Below are 18,695 nucleotides of genomic sequence, written 5' to 3'. Positions count from 1 at the left end.
TACCACTAGCATCTAAATCACAGTGGAGAAGCACGGCCGCCCTCCAGTTCTTTTATGCGATTGTAAAAATAGTTTAAAGTGCCGTTTTGTAAACCACCGAGTTGCTTTTACCTGGGGCGGAGCCGAGGAGCGGAAGCCCAGAATGTCCCTATGTGCCATCTTCTCTTTGCTGCCCGAGGACAGACAGGCCCATCAGAACGCCGTTGCCAACCCTTGCCCACATTCAATAATCCTGGGCTCGATCAAGAGCCAGGACAGGGAGGGTACCTGAGAGGCCCTCACCCCTGCAGCAGGCTCAGCATATACCTTAGGGAGGGTGTGTTCAAGGCTCAGAGAGGAGTTCTCAAGTATAAAATAGAGATTCTCCCTCTCTCTCTTAGTATTATATCAGGATAACCCATGTGGGTGGGAGAAAGGAGAAGAGCTATAGAGTTAGAGCTAGAAGGGGCTTTCAAAAGTCATCTCGTTCAATCCTCTTATTCTACAATTGTGGAAAGGAAGGATAGGGAGGTTGAAGGACCTGTGCACCCAGGTAGTGATTATGTGAGGTGGGCTCACAGTCAGATTCAGTACTCTTTCCCCAGTTCTCTGCTGCCTCCTGGGGGAAAGCAAGACTTGGGAAATATGTTTCTGGATCTCTTCCCACCTAAATTTCTTTGCCAAAGTTATAGCCAAAGGCTTGAGTGCACTGATTTATCTTTATGGTCAGAGTGCCTAATGGTGAGTTAATGACTGTACTTCCTATTTCTCCTCCTGCCTCTATGATCGCTTAATTCATAGAATTACAGAATTCTAAAATTGGAGAGGATCTTATTAGTCAGTTTAGTCCAACCCATGCTTGATGCTTTAATGTCTTCCATGGCACAGTTAATACTCAGCTCTCTAGCATTTTCCTGAGTATTTTCAATGACAGGGAGCTGGGCTTCTCTAATTGTTAGGGAGTTCTTTATGTTGAATTGAAATCTGTTCTGCCTGTAACATAGAACCATGGGGGTTCCCATCTAGTGGTCCATGAACCCTTGAGAATTTAGAAAGTAGTTTAAGGGGTTCCCATTAAATTTTGTTTACAACTTATTAAACATTAAATAATTTCTTATGAATGTTATTAGTATATTAAATTATTCTGAAGATTCACACTTTGTTGTTATTGAAAAGAGTTTGTGGAGGGAGCAGCTAGGTGGTGCAATGGATAGAGCACCAGCCCTGAAGGCAGGAGGACCAGAGTTCAAATTTGGCCTTAGACACAACACTTCCTGACGATGTGACCTTGGGAAGTCACTTAACAGCAATTGCCTCAGCAAAAAAAAAAAAAAAAAAAAAAAAAAAAAAAGAAGTTTATGGAACAAAAAAAAATTAGAATCACTATTTTATTTAATAAATGAGAAAACTAGACATTTATTGGCTGTATGACCTTGAGCAGGTAACTTAACCCCATTGCTCCTTCCCCCCTGACCAAAACTGAGCAAACAGACACTCAGAAGAATTAAGCAATTTAGCCAGTCATAGTGAGTAGCAGAAACTAGGTTTGAACCCACTTGCTGGCTCCAAATCCAATTTCTATTTTATTATACCCAAAGTTATATGGAGTAGTAAGTCTTATCTATCTTCCAGGTGAAAAAATGTGAATACAAGAATCATATCATAGCTAAGTTGTCTTTTTTTTCCCAATCAAATGACAGTTTATGACTTCTCCATATGGCATGATTTCAGGTCCCTTTACTGTCCTAGTTATTCTCCTTGGGACATAGTCTAGTTTCTCAGTGGCCCTCCTAGGACAAAATACCCAGAATCAAATACAATATTTCTGATGTGTTCTGAGTAGGTATAAATAGCATGAGATTCAGTTACTTTATCTTGGACATTCCTCTTCTATTCATGTGCATTATGAAAACACTTTTCTTTTTATGACTATTACATCACTTTGCTGGTGCATACTGAACTTGTAGTCAAATATGATCCTTGAGTTGTCATTTTTTCCACATGAATAGTTTTTTTTAGTTATTTTATTTTGAACTTAAGAAATAAAACAAGCACTTTCATAAGACAGAAGAGAAAAATAAATGATTGCACGTGAAACTCCAAATCTATTATATACAATTTGCTATTCTTCTTAAATATATAATAATTATCATGTAACTTATCTTTTGTTTTCTTTCTTTTCTTCCCTCCTCCTCATTAGACATGAATATATATAACCATCAATTACAGTAAATGGAGAAGTTTTGAATACTATGGATAAGTTCACTTTTCTTGCTAGTATACTTTCCAGGGAAGTACATATTGATAATAAAGATGAGAAAGAAAATTAGTCAATTAAATTAGAAATTAGAAATTAGAAAGAAAATTAGGGAGAAAGAAAATTAGTGGCTTCAGAGAAAAGTTCCAGTTGGAAGAATAGATAAAAGACAAGCAAAAGTTAACATCCCTAAGGACATAGGTGACAGTAATGGAGAGAAGACTGCTGTATAGTTTTAGGTGGTCAGGGGGACCTGTTCATAGGAGATTTAAAGGAGATTTGACAGCTTGGCCTGAATTGTCAGAATTTTAGTTGAGAGAAATAGATGGTGTAGAAGAGAATAACCAGTATGAAAAGGAATCAGCAGATAAAGTCATTCCTCCCTGCGTTCAGAGATTTCAGAGACAACCAAGCTTGAAAGAATCCTGGGAAATAAGGGAAAGATAAATGTCTCTGCAAGAGAGATACTGAAGACAGAAATAGGTGAGACTTAGGGGCTTGGACTGAAATTTTCAGATATTAAAGGTCTCTGTGTGGAATTAAATAGAGCCAATACTATTGTGTCTGTTTTTCTAGATGAGGCAAATGAAAATTCCAGAAATTGTTACTTGTCCAAGGTCACATAACTGTGAAGTTATGTAGTAATGACTGAAACCCAGTCTTGTGGACTTTTAAATCCAGTGCCCTATCCATTCTACCATAAATTCTACCATTTGTCTAGGCTGCCTCTATAGCCCAGTATATAAATAATTTTAATTAATGAACATAATAGCCAAAATTATGTGTGTGTATACACATATATATTATAAAATACTTTAAGGTTTACAAAATACTTTACATATATTTTCTGATTTGATCCTTACAACAATCATAGGAGGACTGAGTTGAAATCTGGCTTTAGTCACTTAACACTTCCTAGTTGTTGATCCTGGGCTTTGCCTTGCCCACTCCCCAAAAATGGCTGTGCTAGGAGCATTTGTCACCCCAGGGGCACCATCTCCTAGTGTCACCTTTAAAATGAGCTTCCCAATAAGAACATAGGGCAAGACTTTCTCTCTGATATGTCAAAATGAGATCAGACATATGAGGTGTTTTGCCAACTTGAATGTTTAATATAAATATTAGTTATTAATATAATTATTGACTATTTTCTAATTAATCTTTCATTTCTTTGCTCAGGGAATAAGGCACTGGTTTTGTGATGAGGTTCTAGATGACTGGGTATAGTTAGTAAAGAAAAACTGGAGCACTAACCCTCTCTCCAAGGCTAAAAAAATTCCTCTTTAAAGTCTACCCATGTTTCAAGGCCTAGCTTAATCCTGCTTCTTCTGGGAAGCATTCCCAGACATCATCTCCTCTCACCCCAGTTTGAATGAAGAGCAATCTGGCTTTGTTGACCAATAGAATGAAAACAGCTCAATTGTACCAATATATATCAATTATCTAAACAAAAAGCTCAGTCTGGGATTCTGTTAGAGCTTCTCAGAACAGCGGTGTGAGGAGAGAGGCTTCCTTGGTAAAGGGAGACTCTGGAGGCCTGATCTGCTGAAAAGGAATTTTATAAATGATTATGCATCTCCAAATAAGCATCAGAGAGCTTTCCTTTTCAACAGTCTAATATAGAGAATAATACAGATATTGCCTACCTCTCAAGGCTGCTGTTAAAAGTACTTTGAAAATCCTCAAGCACCAAATGCATCGTAAAAGCTGCCATTTAAATGGACTTTAAAGTTAGCAAAGTACACACATACATATACAGATAATTTCATTTAGCCTCAGAACAACCTAGTGGCAAAGTGCTATTATATCTATCTATTCTACAGAGAAGGAAACTGGGGCTCAGTAAGCTCAAATGGCTTGCCCCTAGGTAAGCAAGGAACAGAGGCAGACAGGAACTCAACTTTTCTTGACTTCAAGGTGATCTCTCTACTATCCCATACATGCCTGTGTGTGAACCACTATTATTTATAGAATATATTTGGGGAAAAGATCCCGTTTTGCACAAGCTGTTTATTTCTGTTCATTCATTCACTAACTCATTCATAAAACTATATGTTGAATTTCTATATGGTAGTTTCATTAATTAAGAACTAATTATAAGGTGTTTTAAGTAAATACAGAGTGAAGGGATAAAGCATGAGACTGGAAACCAAAAGATCTTAATCCCAGCTCTGCCACTATTGAGCTATATGGTAAGTCATTTAACTTGTCTAACCCTCAATATTCTCATCTGTAAAATAGGGTAGTCTAGGTGATTACTAAATGCTTATGTTTGGCATTCCAAGAGGAAAACTATAAGATGAAAGATGACAATTTGGAAAAAGCAAATCCATAGCACATAGACCTTGATAAAATTCAATTCAACTTTTACTTAGATTCTATGCCAAAAAGCAACCATAACCTAGTGTTCTCCTTCCATGTTCATTAACTCTAAAATTTCTTTATCTGATAATATTTTTATCATTCTATCTTTCCCTTTGCCTTATGACCTTTAACTTTGGTCTCCATTCTTACCATGACCTCCAATTCCTTTATCACTCTCTTCTCTCTCAGATTGTAAGTCATTTAGTCAATAAATATTTATTATTTATTATGTCCCAGGTACTATACTAAGTGCTAGCAATACAAAAAAGAAGCAAGAGACATTCCTTCCCTTAAGGAATCCCTTCACAATCCAATGGGAGAATCAATAAGCAAATAAAAATACACAAACTATATCCAGGTTAAAAAGTAAATAATTTAGAGAGGGAAGACAGTAGAATTAAGAGGGATTGGGAAAGGCTTCTTGTAGAAAGTGGGGTTTTAATTGGGACTTAAAAGGAAACCAAGGTAGAGATGACAAGGCAGAGATGAGGCAGGAGAGCATTCCAGGTATAGGGAACAGCTAGAGATGGATGCAGTGTTTGTGGAACAACCAAGAGGCCAGTAGTACTAGATCAAAGAGTGTATGACGAGGAGTAAGGTGTAAGAAGACTGGAAAGATAGGAGTAACTAGATTATAAAGGGCTTTGAATGCCGAACATGATTTTGTATTGATCCTGGAAATGATAAGCAGCCATTGGAGTTTATTAATTAGGGGAGTAGACATGGTCATACCTGTGCATTAGGAAAATCACTTTGGTGGCTAAATGTAGGATGAATTTGAGTAGGGAGACTTGAACTAGGTAGATCCACCAAAAGGTTATTGCAGTGGTACAGGCATGAGATGTTGAGGTCCTGCACTGGAGTAGTGACAGCACTAAATGAGAAAAGGATTATTTACCTGCAAAGGTAACTGCTTGGATAAAGGGGAGTGAGAAGTCTAGGGTGACTCCTAGATTGAAAACCTGATAGAGAACCCTCTCTAGTAATAGGGAAGATAAGAGGGGAGGAGAGTTTAGGAGGAAAGATAAGTTCCATTTTGGACACCATAAATTTAAAATGTCTATAGGAAATCCAATTCAAAATGTCTGGAAGGCAACAGGAGATATAAGAGATCAGTAGAAAAGTTGGGCCTGGATAGCTAGATTTGAAAATTATCAGCAGATACCATCAGCAGATGAGAATCAAATCCATGGAAGCTTATAAGATTATGAGTGAAGTGGGATATAGGGGAAAGATAAGAGGGTCCAGGACAGAACTCTAAGAAACATATGTGATTATAAGGCATGATCTGAATGAGACTAAAAGGAGACTAAGAATTAGTTGTTTGATAGAGAAGAGGAAAACCAACAAGAGTGATGTGTCAAAAACTTAGAGAGAAGAGAGTATCAAGGAGAAACATGTAACCAACTGTGTCAAAGGCTTCAGAAAGGTTGAGAACAATAAGAACTAAAAAAGCCCTTTAGATTTGATAGCTAAGAGCTCATTGGAGAGAGATTTCTTTCATGCTATGATGAATGGATTCTTTTAATTTTTATTTTATCCTATATTTCAAGGATATTGGGGTAGTTTTCCTTGATAAAGGCTCTTTGTTTAATCATGACTTTCAGAAAATCCAATGTTCTTAAATCATTTCTTTTCAATATATTGTCCAAGTCAGTTGCTTTTCCTATAAGATATTTGACAGGTTCTTCTATTTTCTCATTCTTTCACCTTTGTTTTATTATTTCTTGATGACTCATGGAATCCTTTGCTTCCACTTGCACAGTTTTAATTTTTTAAAAATTATTTCCATCAATGAATTTCTGTACCTCTTTTTCCTTTGGACTAATTTTGTTTTTTAAGCTATTATTTTAAGCTTCTTTTACTAAGTTGTTAATTGTCTTTTCATTATTTTTCCTTTGCTTTAATTTCTTTATCTAATTTTTCTCTACCATTCTTATTTTGAATTTTGAATATAATTTTGAAAATTATATTTAGCTCTTCAAGGAAATCTTGTTGGGCTTTTGTCCATTTCATATTTTTCTTTGAGGCTTTGCTTGTAGCTGTTTTCATTTCATTTCATTGCTTTCTTCTGAATTTGTGTCTTTACCTTTCTTATTCCCATAATAGCTTTTTATGATTAGGTTCTTTTCCCCTCATTTTTCCCACCCTATTTTTTTTAACTTTCCCACTCTATTTCTTTTTTAACTTTACATTAATGTTAGTCTCTGCTCTTGGTTCAGTAGAAGGAAGGGCTCTATCTCAAGCTTCAACTCTTTTGCATTGCTCTTTTCAGAGCTATTTCTGAAGTTTTGGAAGTTTTCAGTGTTTCCAATGTGATGTGAGGTGGGGAGAGGTATCCTCCTGTTCTGCCTTCTGGTCCTTACCCAAAAAAAAGTCCCTGGTGCTTTGGGTTTTCAATCAAAACTGATCCTCTGGGATCCTTCTCTATTGAGACCAGAAAGAATACTGCTTTTGGGAGTCCCTGATTTCTTGGGATGAGAAATGATACTGTACCTCAAGGCTTCCACTCCTTCTCAATCAAAAGTGTTCTATCTACCTTTGGACTCATAATTGAATTTAGGAAATGGAGTTGCCAAACAATATCTGGTCCTGTACTCAGGGCTAGCAGAGGGGTACCCTACAATCTCTTTCTCACCAAAAACTAGTTCCCTTATCATCTCTAGAATGAGAGCTATTAAAGCTGCTACTGATGTTGTCACTGCCATTTAGTCCTACCCTTGGTGTTTCATCCAGCTGGACTCTGGGCCAGCCTTCTTCCCCTTCTCCTTCTGGCTTCTTATGTTGCCTTGGGCTGAAAGCATGTCTCACTCTGACCTTTTGTTGGTTTTGCCACTCCAGAATTCTATTTGATATGCTATTTTAGAGTTGTTTGGGGGGGAAGGTAGGGAGAGCTCCAAATGCTTTTTCACAACTGTTTTGAGTTTGAATCCATTCCTCTCAGAGACCAAGTTGGCAGAAGAGGGAATATGTTCCTATCTCAAGAGGGAGAAGGAAAAGAGGCAGTTTTTTCTAAATACTTCTGTTCCTGCCTTATCTTCTCAGGAAAATATCCCTGTATGAAAGCCAAATGAGGTTAATTGGTTATTGATATTGAAGAAATTCAAACTGGCACTGATTAGATAATATTAAAATTAGATAATAAAATTAAGATATTAGATGATATTAAAAAGTTAAATTTATGATTGATATTAGAGATAACCTACCAGAATGGAGATTCAAACTGATTGCATTGGAATCAAGCTAATCTCTTAGGGTTACCTTTAGAATTCTGAGTAAGAATGTAATCATTAAAGTTCTGCAGACCCAATCTGCTAGTGCAAGAGGAGTCAAAATGAGGATCCCAAAATTTTCCCTACAAACAGATTTACATCTATACTGTATATACAACTGTACCACACTATATATTATTACGTTGTAAGTAAACATGAACAGCATTTCCAATAAAACACTTAACATGTAATCAAAAGTATATTATAATAACAATACATCCATTTAAGCCAAACTAAAAGTCCCATGTGCCATACAACACTTTACATATATAGATGATATATTTCCAAACTATATATTATTATAAACATAAATGTACCATAATGCAAATGTAAGGCTTAAAAACATATAATTCATGTGTGCAATGCATAATACATAGGTTGCAGTTGTGTATAACTGCATTCTATTAGTGTATTGTCTGGCTATGTGGATAGCCGCTTCTCCCATTTCCCTTAAAACATCACAAGTTAATGGTGAATAAATGTGGTACTTAGACCTTGACCCCTGAACTTGTGGATGGGCCAGGATGACTATTATCATCTACAGATCTACTTACTGACTTGTCGTTCCAATCTTAAACTTGTCAATGATCTAACCTCCATGGATGCTCTCTGTTCTCTAGGGACTCCTCAGCTGTAGTATTAGGCAGAAAAGGTACAGCCTTTGAGTTCACCCCTTTCCCTTCTCTAAAACCAGATCCTTCTGGGACTAGGATAAACTTGACTGAATTCCCCTGACACCTTAGGTAATACTACTACTCAAATTTTTTCTCTTCTGAACTCTCATTTGTTCAAATAATCTCTCTGTATCTAGGGAATAGAAACTTCTCTTTACTCTTTTACAGAGACTTCTTTTACTAATTTTACTGATCCCTCTTCTTTTATTCAGGGACCCTTGATTTTTCTACTGGACATTGATTTTTGTTGCACTTTTTTGTTTCTCCAACCACCATTTGAGTCTATTTTAAAAATTTAAAGTTCTTTTTCCCTGGCTATTCTATAGCACAATATAAAATAGAAAGCATCAAACCAATCCCAAAGTAAAATAAGGTCACTGAGCAGCTAAGATGAGGAAGAAGTCCCATTCCAAGAATGGGATACAGTTGTGTTAACTGATGGAGGCAGGAATTAACTTGGAAAGGAAAGTTATGGAAGTTCTAGTGATACATTTCAACTGGAACATAGAGAAAGTATAGGGGTATAATGTGAAGTAAGACAGAGAAACAAATTGGTAACAGATTGTAGAGATAAGTAGAGATAATTGAAGAATGTATATTTTATCTTAGAAGCAAAAAGCAACCACAGAAGAATTCTTTTGTAGTCAAGTGACTTGGTTTGACCTGTACCTGAGGATGATTATACTGACAACCATGTAAAAAATAGGTCAGAAAAAGAAGATAGAAAAATCGAGGCAAAAGGAGAAGACTGTGGTAATAAGGCAGTGAAAAATGACAAGGACTGTCAGTCAGACAGTGGCTATTTAAATAGAGAAAAGGGAGGAGGTACAATGCAAGATGTTCTTAACAAAGTCAACAGGGATTGGCAAGTAACAGGACAAAGGGGGTGAGGGACAAGCAAGGATTATTCCAAGATTATATACTGCATAATACACACACACACACACACACACACACACACACATTTATATTATATAGCTATGTACACATACACACACACACACACACACACACACACAAATTCCAAGATTATAAAAATCTGGTAGGATGATACTAACCATAACAAAATCAGGAAGTTTCAAAGAGTACCCACAAATTTATCTATATAAGGAGAGAAAGTAATAGATTTAGTTTTAAATATGTTTGATTAATCAACAAGCATTTACTGAGCTCTTATTAATTTTAAGTGTAGCATTGTCTGTCCCTCACATGTAACATGGGAGTGTTGATGTGTGCTCTAAGGGAGGCAGAATAGATCTCTAGCCTTCTCTCTTTTCCCCTTCTCCAAGAGAAACTTTATCTTCTGCCAGGAAGGGAAATAGGAGGCTGCTGCCAGAAGCTGGGCAACTCTGCTTTCCTTGAAGAAAGAAGGTATTGGAACAGAATTATATCTACCTGCTCTTTTAATCTAGAGGATGAGGTTTTGAGGTTCAATCTAACTTCTGATACTAATTAAAGGGGAAAGGAGGACACCAAGTTTTATATTCAAGCATTGATTCTCTTCTCACTAAATATTGGTTTTACAATGAGTACACATAGTACATAGCAAAGAAACTCTTTCACTATCTAAGTCAATAGTGAAAAAGAAAGAAAAAGAATAATATGAGAATATATTGCAGACAATACAGAGTAAAGGAACTGTCCCATTGGGAGTGAGATAACTAGTCAACCAAGTGAGAGAGGCCGAAGGGGAAATTTCCTGAAGTCTCTAGTGTAGCATGCTAGGGCTAGAAAAATTAAGGAGATTTTCCAGGTCCTTTCATGTTGGCTTCTTACCAGTATCCTTTGCTTCACCAACCTGAAGGGGAATCTGGTACCTTTCATCTTCTCTTTCAAAGCTGCACCCAAAACCCAAGGAAACTGAAGAGACTTTTGACTTGAAGTCAAAGAAGTTCCAAAGACACTGAAGAGATCTCCCTTTCTCATCACCCCTCTTGGGGACACAGAATGTTGATCTCCACCACTGAGGAGAGAGTCTCATGCTGATATACTTTCAGACTCAGGTTAGATGTGCACTATATAAAGAGAAATGGCTTATACATTTTGTTATGGGAATGGTAGACGGTAAGGGGATGGTAGGTCTATGAAGGCTCAAAGATTGTGAGTGGGAGACAAAGTGCAATAGATTATTATTTCCCTTCCAGTAGCAGTGGTTATATAAATATCTAGTAGGTTTTTAGAAATGCAGAATTAGAGTTCAATGAATTCTATGAAGATTAAAGCTGGATACATTAATTTGGAAATCATCTATCAAGAGATAATAATTAAACTGAGAGAAACAGATGACATCAAAGGATCATAGCTACCATAGCTTCAAAGTTGGAAGGAATTATAATAGTCATTTAATCTAACTCTCATTTTCTAGAGAAGGAAACTGAGATACAGAGGGATTAAAGAAGCCTTATACAACGTGACAAGTAGTAAATGGAAGAACTAAGATTTGAATCTTAGGAAGTGAGAGATATATACAGCAAAGGAGATTATAGATTAATTAAATAGGTTAGAAAAACAATGAGTAAAGAAAAATTTCATTGATATCTCAGGAAAAGAAGGTATCTGGGACAAAGGTATAGCCTTCGGGGTCAAAAGCTAAACAAAGATCAAAGAGAATTAGAAATGAGGAAAAGTCATTAGATTTAGCAGTTAAGAGATCACTGATAAGCTTTGAAAAAGTGGTTTCAGCAATTTGAAACTATGTCCCCAAAGTCACTAAACTAAACTACTACTACTAGGCCCATGCCCCAAAGAGATTTTTTTAAAAAGGAAAAAAGGTCCATATATGCAAATATATTCCTAGTATGTTGTTGTTGTTTTTGCAGCAGAAGGTTGGAAATAAAAGTGGTACCTATCACTTTGGGTAATGATTGAGCAAATTATAGTACATGAATTTAATGAAATATTATTATTCAGTTAAATAATGAAGTAGGAAAACATATTGAAAACTATTGAGAAGAGAGAGGAATATAAGAAAAGGAAGGCACCAAGCACTGGAAGCTCCTTCTAAGACTTTGACAATGAAAAGGAAGAGATATATGAGTAAAACGTGAGGGAATAGCAGAGCCAAACAAAGGGTTTTTGGTTTGTCCATTTGTAAACAGGATAAGGAGACCCAAGTATGTACACAGTACACAGATCAGTAATCAGGAGAGGGGAAGGAAGGAGAGAAGAAGGGGAAAGAGAGGAGAGGGGGGAGAGAGAAGAGGGGAGAGAGAGAAGAGGAGAGAGAAAGGGAGGAGAGAAAGGAAGGGAAAGAGAGGGAAGAGGAGGGGGAAAGAGACAGAGACGGAAACAGAGAGAGATAAAGACAGAAAGACAGACATATACACACAGAGACAGAGAGAAAGAGAGAAGGAGAGAGAGATGGAAGGAGGAAGAGGGAAAGAGAGGAAGAGAGGGAGGGAGGGAAAGAGAGTGCAATGGAATAAGTCTCTTCCCAGCCCAGAATCATGAAGGGCATAAGAACAAAGAAAAGGAAAAGAGAAAGACCATTTATTCTTCAGATTCTGGAACAAAGGAAAAGATGCATAAAAATCAAGTAATTGTGGAACAGGGAAAGTAAGGAAGTTCCCAACTGAAGATTGATAGCATATAGACAAAAGCATGTATATTGTACTCTAAGGTTTATAAAAGCACTTTATATTTGGAACCTCATTTGAGTCTCACAATAGTCATATGATATAAGTGCATTATTAGCCCTATTTGACAGAAGAGGAAACTGAGGCCACACTTCAGTTTCAAAGTTTCAAAGTTTGATTTGTTCAAAATCACACAAATATTAAGTGTCTGAGGTTGGATTTGAACTCAAGATTTCCTGATCCCATATCTAGCTCTCTACCCATTATATCATCTAGCTATCTGTGAAGCATTTATCTACCATATTCTATATAAAGAGCTCATGACAATTTCAGGATAGAAGTAAGTTGTAGCCTCTCTTCTTATCAAATCTGTAGAATAATTATAAAATACATATGGATATCTACAATACAAAATACATAAGAGAAGTAAAAACTGAGTATTGTTTAGGAGAGCTTTAAGTGACAGCAAAGTAATAATAATTTATGCACTTATCAAGTTTTAAATTTTACAATGCATTTTCTTCACAGTCCTGTGAAATGTGGGGGGGAGAAGAAAAAACAGAAATGTATACAATAAGTTCATTATATATTTAAAAGGAATAGCAAGTTATATATCTGTAGTTTCATGTACAATCATTTTTGTTATAGTTATAAAAATATTTGTTTTATTCAATAAATTAAAAATAAAATATATTTAAAATTTTTTAAAATAGGGCTAACATATCAACAAACATGATGTAATTAAAATTTTCAGGTATAACTTAATTGCTATTAGCAAACATTAGAAAATAGGTACTGTTGTTTTTATTATTATCCCCATTTTATAGATGAAAAGACTGAGGCTCAGAGCCATGAATCAGCTTGTTCAGAGACACACTGATAGTGTCAAAGTAGGGCTCTTACATCTTCCACATCTTCCAACTTCAGATTTGCTCTTCTGCCATGCCATATTGCTCTACAAATCCCATCAAACAAAATAATGTAAATGACATGAAAGAGTGGTTTCAAGCTGACAAGGAAGTTAACACAGAACACTGCATTGGTGATACAATAATAAAAGACAATGTCTTAATCTCTTTGGATAAATCAAAGGCAACTAATAAAGACAGTAGAGAAGAAAATGTCACAGAGGGTAAGAAAACAACTTGGGGTTAAGGATGCTTCAGGCTTTAATTCAAATATTCAACAAAGGCATGCTTCACAGGACATAATAAGGTTGTAAACCCTTTATTCAACACGGGAAAAAAAAGAGGCAAATGGAAAAAATGTTGATAGAGATTTTTTAAAAGAAGTTATTTCCTCCATAACTCTGGTATATAAGAAGATATTCATTGTTAAATACAAGTTAACTACCAATGACCTCTAAGATTCTTTACAACTTTGAAACTCTGTGATCCTACAGGGGTGGGGAGAATAGGGCAGGGTATGGAAGAGCAGACCTGATTTCTGATCATTCAAGCATGTCCAAATAATTGAAGGAAAAGGTCAATCAGGAGCTTTTAGAAAAAGACAAAAGATCTGGTAAATGAGATTGAATGATACAAATAGTCAGCTCCCCAACTTCCTGGTTCCAATAGGACTTTCAGGCTGAATCTTTGCCCCAGTAATTGGTTTTCCTGTTACCCTTAGCTGCTTGGATTTTTAGCCCTCTCTTGATACCCTGGAATCTCTCTGCTCTGACTTTTCAGTTTATTCTTGTATTCCTCTCAAACTGGATCTTGCTTCCTCTGCCTCAAGGAGGGATTTCCTTTCCTTGCCTGGAGATTTGCCCAAATACCAATACCTACAAACTGAGGGGAACATAAATTCTATTAAGGTCATAATATGTGTTCTTCCGACGTTCTATGTTTTCTAAATTTATAGTAATGTTCATAATGGTGACACAAATTCATCAGACTTATACTCTATTAAGACAGAGAAACATGCACTCTATCATAATATAACTTCCATTAAAAAATTGTTTTCCAAACTATGGCACTTGGAGGATTGATCTTCAATTCAATTATCCAGGGCAACCATTCCAAATAAGGAGGTTTCATTATGCCAATAAGACACTCAGTTGATGTGAGGGACTTGACCCTTTTCAACAATAAGACAATTCAGGGCAATTCCAATATACTTGTGATGGAAAGAGTCATCCGCCTTCAGAGAGAGAATTACGGAGACTGAATGTGGATTGAAGCATAGTATTTTCATCTTTTGTTTTCACTTTGATCTGATTTTTCTTGTGCAGCATGACAAATATGGAAATATGCTTCGAAGAATTGTACATGTTTAACTTATATTAGATTGCTTTAGGACTCTAAAGGGATTTCTCTTTAGGAAAAGGGTTGGGGGGAGGGAGAAAAATTTGGAACACAAGGTTTTGCAAAGATGAGTGTTGAAAACTATCTTTACATGTATTTGAAAAAATAAAATAATATCTAAATTATCTTTATTATACAGAATGGCTCTCTGAGGAGAAAAAGAAAAGATGGTTAGAGAGGAAATAGAAGCAACATATAAACAAAAAAATCAATAAAAATCTAAAACAACAACAAAAAAGAAATCTCAGTTGATGCTTAGCCCTTTGTAATATTTTTACTTTATTATCAATAGAGTAAAATCTTGTTTCTCCTGTTTGAGCAAATGCATCAGAAAATGATGTGAGAAGAAACTCTGGATACTTGAGATGGTATTCATCAGCCAATATCTGGGAAACCATCATTCCTTTACAAGGTTATTTGGCCATTAAAAGTGAAGATACTTATTTATGAAGGTGTTCCCTTCCTTGAGCACTGTTTCCTTTTATGTCCCTACACCTTTCTATGGCCTCAGGCTGCTGCATCATCTCTCTGAGAACAATTTCTCTCAAACAAGTTTTCCTAGAAACTAGAAGCTCAATGGAGGTAAGTAGGTCACCTCTCCTTACTCATCCCACCACTTCCTCTTAAAAATGCAAGGGACCAGAAAGTTTGTGGTTGTTAAGTTATTTCAGTAATGTCTAACTCTTGGAAATTTATTTGGGGTTTTCTTGGCAAACATACTGGAGTGTTTTGCTATTTCCACCCTTAACTTTTTTTTACAGATGAGGAAAGTGAGACAAACAGGGTTACTTGGTTTGTCCAGGGTCATGCACTCCAGGAAGATAAGTGTTTCTGACTCCAGGTCTGGCACCTAGTTGTACTAAGTGTATTCCATAAGTAGAATCAAAGGTATTAACAAGAAAAATAGACTCTAGATCTGGAAAAGATTTTAGAAATCTAGCTCAGTACTGCCTTCCTACCTATTTTACAGATGAGGAAGATGAGGTAAAAAGAATGGTGAAATAGTTGCCAAGATTTGAACCTAGGTCCTCAGATTTCAAGTCAGTCATTCCTGTCACTATAACAAATAATATTTGTCATTTCTATTCTTCTCTGACATTCTTTGATGGACTAACTACTTCTAAAACAATAGTTTCCTTGTCCCGCATCTCCACTTCTGAGCCAACCCACACAAATCAATTTTTTTTCTTTTTTTAACTTTGGACCCTATAGGGATTAGTGATACATCCAATTTCACTACAGCAGCTTATAAAATTTAGGAATTGATTTATATTCTAAAGATCTGTTTTTCTTTCTTATGTTTAGAATTCCAATGAACCATGTAAGGATAATAATACTGCTCCCTCAACTGAGATCCTTCCTGATACTATGGGGAGACGAAGCTTGTTTAAGATAAGATGAGACAGTGGTGATGTACTGGGGGACAGGGAAAGAGAAATAAAAAGACAAGACAGAGAAAGAGAGACCCAGCAGAGACAGAGAAAGACAGAGGCAGCTTGAGAGAAAGAAGGGAGGATTGAAAGACAGAGAAACAAAAAGAGATAAAAAAGGGAGAGAGAGAGAAAGAGAAAGAGAGAGAGAGAGAGAGAGAGAGATTATTTATTAAGCACTTAATCATATGCTGCTTAATTCTGGGAGTAAAAATGTGTGAAAAAAAAAAGTGGGAAAGACAACACATAAAAGAGTTGGAAGGAAGGAAGGTACCTGCATAAGAAGCAAGGCAGAGAAATGGGCTGGTCATCATAAGCTGGTCTGGGTTTGATAAGGGAAAGGGCAATGGAAATTCGTGGTGGAGGTGTTGATAATGTAAGAAGACTACTGGGTTCAGATTTCAGATTTTCCACTAGCGCAACTTGGGCAAGTACTTTACCATTCTCAGCTTTAGTTTCCTCATCAGTAAAATGAGAGACAATGATATGATGGCCAGAATGCCAGGCTTGTGGACAGAAAGATATGGGTCAGAATCCCATTTACTAGATTATGAACCAAAGCAAATTACTTAATTTCTCTAAGGCTTCTGTTTCTTTACCCTGGGGCAAAGAGGAAGGTATAATCCAAGAGTTGAACTTTGAAAGAATTCTAAAGTGAGAGAGAAGAGTGCATTCTAAGGATAGGAGACACACACGGATGGGGAAGCTGGAATTCTGATATCATGTGTATGAGGGAGAATAACATAAAATAAGCCTGAAATGGAGACTGGAGTCAGACCATGAACAGTTTGAAATGTCAAAATGAGGAATATGCCCAGAGGCAATGACAGTTCATTGAAAGTTCTTGGATGGGGGAGTGTCAGGGTCAGAATGGTGTTTTTCAAAAATTATGTTGGCAGTTGTGGGGAGGATGAATCAGGAGGATAGTCTGATTAGCAGGCTATTAGAATAGTCTTCACTCATAGTGAAGTTCAAACTCTAGAGTGGTAGTGGAGAGAAGGGGACTGATGCAAAAGATGTTAAGGAGGTGGAATTAAAAAGGCTTGACTACTGATTAGATAAAGAAGAAAAGGCAGATAGTAGTCAAGGATGCCACTGAAATTTAAATATGACTGGAAGAATGATAGTACCCTGAACAGAAATAGGAAGTTTAGAGGAGGGATAGATTTGAGAAGTAGATGTGCTCTAATTTAGGAACTAGGAGGCAACCAAAAATGTGAAAGGTGTGTTTGGGACTGGAGATATTGTTTTATCCTCCACTGAATAGAGTACCAAGTTTTTGAAGTAGGTGAGATCAGAGAGAATGGGAAAAACCAAGAGCCATTCTCCAATGTTCAAAAAATATGAAAAGTTTTTTTTGAAGAACAGATGCAAATCATTATGAAGAAGCATATAAAAATATTCCAAGTCACTAACAAGAGAAATCTTAATTTTACATTCAAACTATTAGAAACGATTTGTTCAGGGATCAATGACAAAGAAATGATCAGTGAATCTTTTGAAATGGATGAAATCACAAGAAAAAGGTCAAGTCAGAAGAGGACCCAGGAACGAAACTCAGATTGGAGGAGGGGTGGGACGGAATGAGATGTATGCAGTTAAAAGAAGGTAGATCCCTGGTGATCTAGCAAAGGGTATAAGCAGCAATCAGATAGCTGAGAGAATTTGAGGGAGAGAACAGTGTCATGAAAACTGACGGTGAGAGTATTCAATGAATGGTCAACAGTGTCAAAAACTATTATCACAATCAAGAAAGATAAAGACAGGGAAAAGATCATTCACAGTTAAAGAATCTTTAATAATTTTAAAGAGAAAATTTCAGTTGAGTAGTTGGAAATGGAAGCCTGATTACAAGGACTTGAGGAGTGAGGGAAATGAAGGAAAGGAATACAGAAAGCTTTTTGCATGAGTTTCACTATGAAGGAGGAGAGAGTGTGGTCAATTGCTGTCTATTTTAAATAATTATATATGTGGCTTGTCCAGGGGGCAGGTATATAGGGGGGCAGGGAGGAAACTTGGATACTTTTCTCTCTACCTACTTCTGCCCTTAGTCCTCTGTCACTACTATTCCACTTGGCATGCAGATTTATCCCCAGGAACTCACTGTTCCCTTTTCAAGATGAAAATGGGTAAGGTCTAACCCCAGGTGATTGGAACAGGAGCTTATCTCCTAAGGTGTGAGATGGGAAATGGATAGAGCACTAGACTTGGAGTCATAATCACCTGAATTCTAATTCTACATTAGATAATTATTAGCTAGGTGACCCCAACCAAGTACTTAACCTCTCCATCTCAGCTTCTCTCTCAGTTAAATAGAGATAATGAGCTCCTACCTCACAAGGTTGATTTGAGGATCAAATGGTATTACTTATATAAATGCTGGCTATTATTATTATTATCTGTTCCCTCCACCCTGTCTGTGGAGAAGAGGTGGTAGTGGAAGAGAGACCATCATTATCAGCCATATGGTATTTCCCCTGGGATCAGTACCAGTCATTCTTCACCCAATCCCACTCCCAACCTTTGGAAGACTAAATCCCAAGGGATTGGGGTTCTGGAAGGACATCTAGTGCAATCCTTCATTTTATGGAAAAACAGAGAATGCCCCCAAAGATCAATGTAGGGTCATACGTCTGTTAAGTGGCTGAGGGAGGATTTAAAGCCAGAGCTTTCAGGCTCCAAGCTCAGGACTCTTTTCACCCATGTTGCTTCTGCAGGGGTGTCGGTCCTGGGTTCATGCAAGTCCAAATCTGCCATGCACTCCCTCCCCTCCCCCAGGACCAGAATTGGAAAAAGTTTCCCTTTGTCCAGCTGCCTATCTTAATCTGAGCAGGGAGT

Source organism: Sarcophilus harrisii, chromosome 1, assembly GCF_902635505.1.
Source record: "Sarcophilus harrisii chromosome 1, mSarHar1.11, whole genome shotgun sequence".
Lineage (NCBI taxonomy): Eukaryota > Metazoa > Chordata > Mammalia > Dasyuromorphia > Dasyuridae > Sarcophilus > Sarcophilus harrisii.
This window is presented reverse-complemented; position numbering follows the sequence as displayed.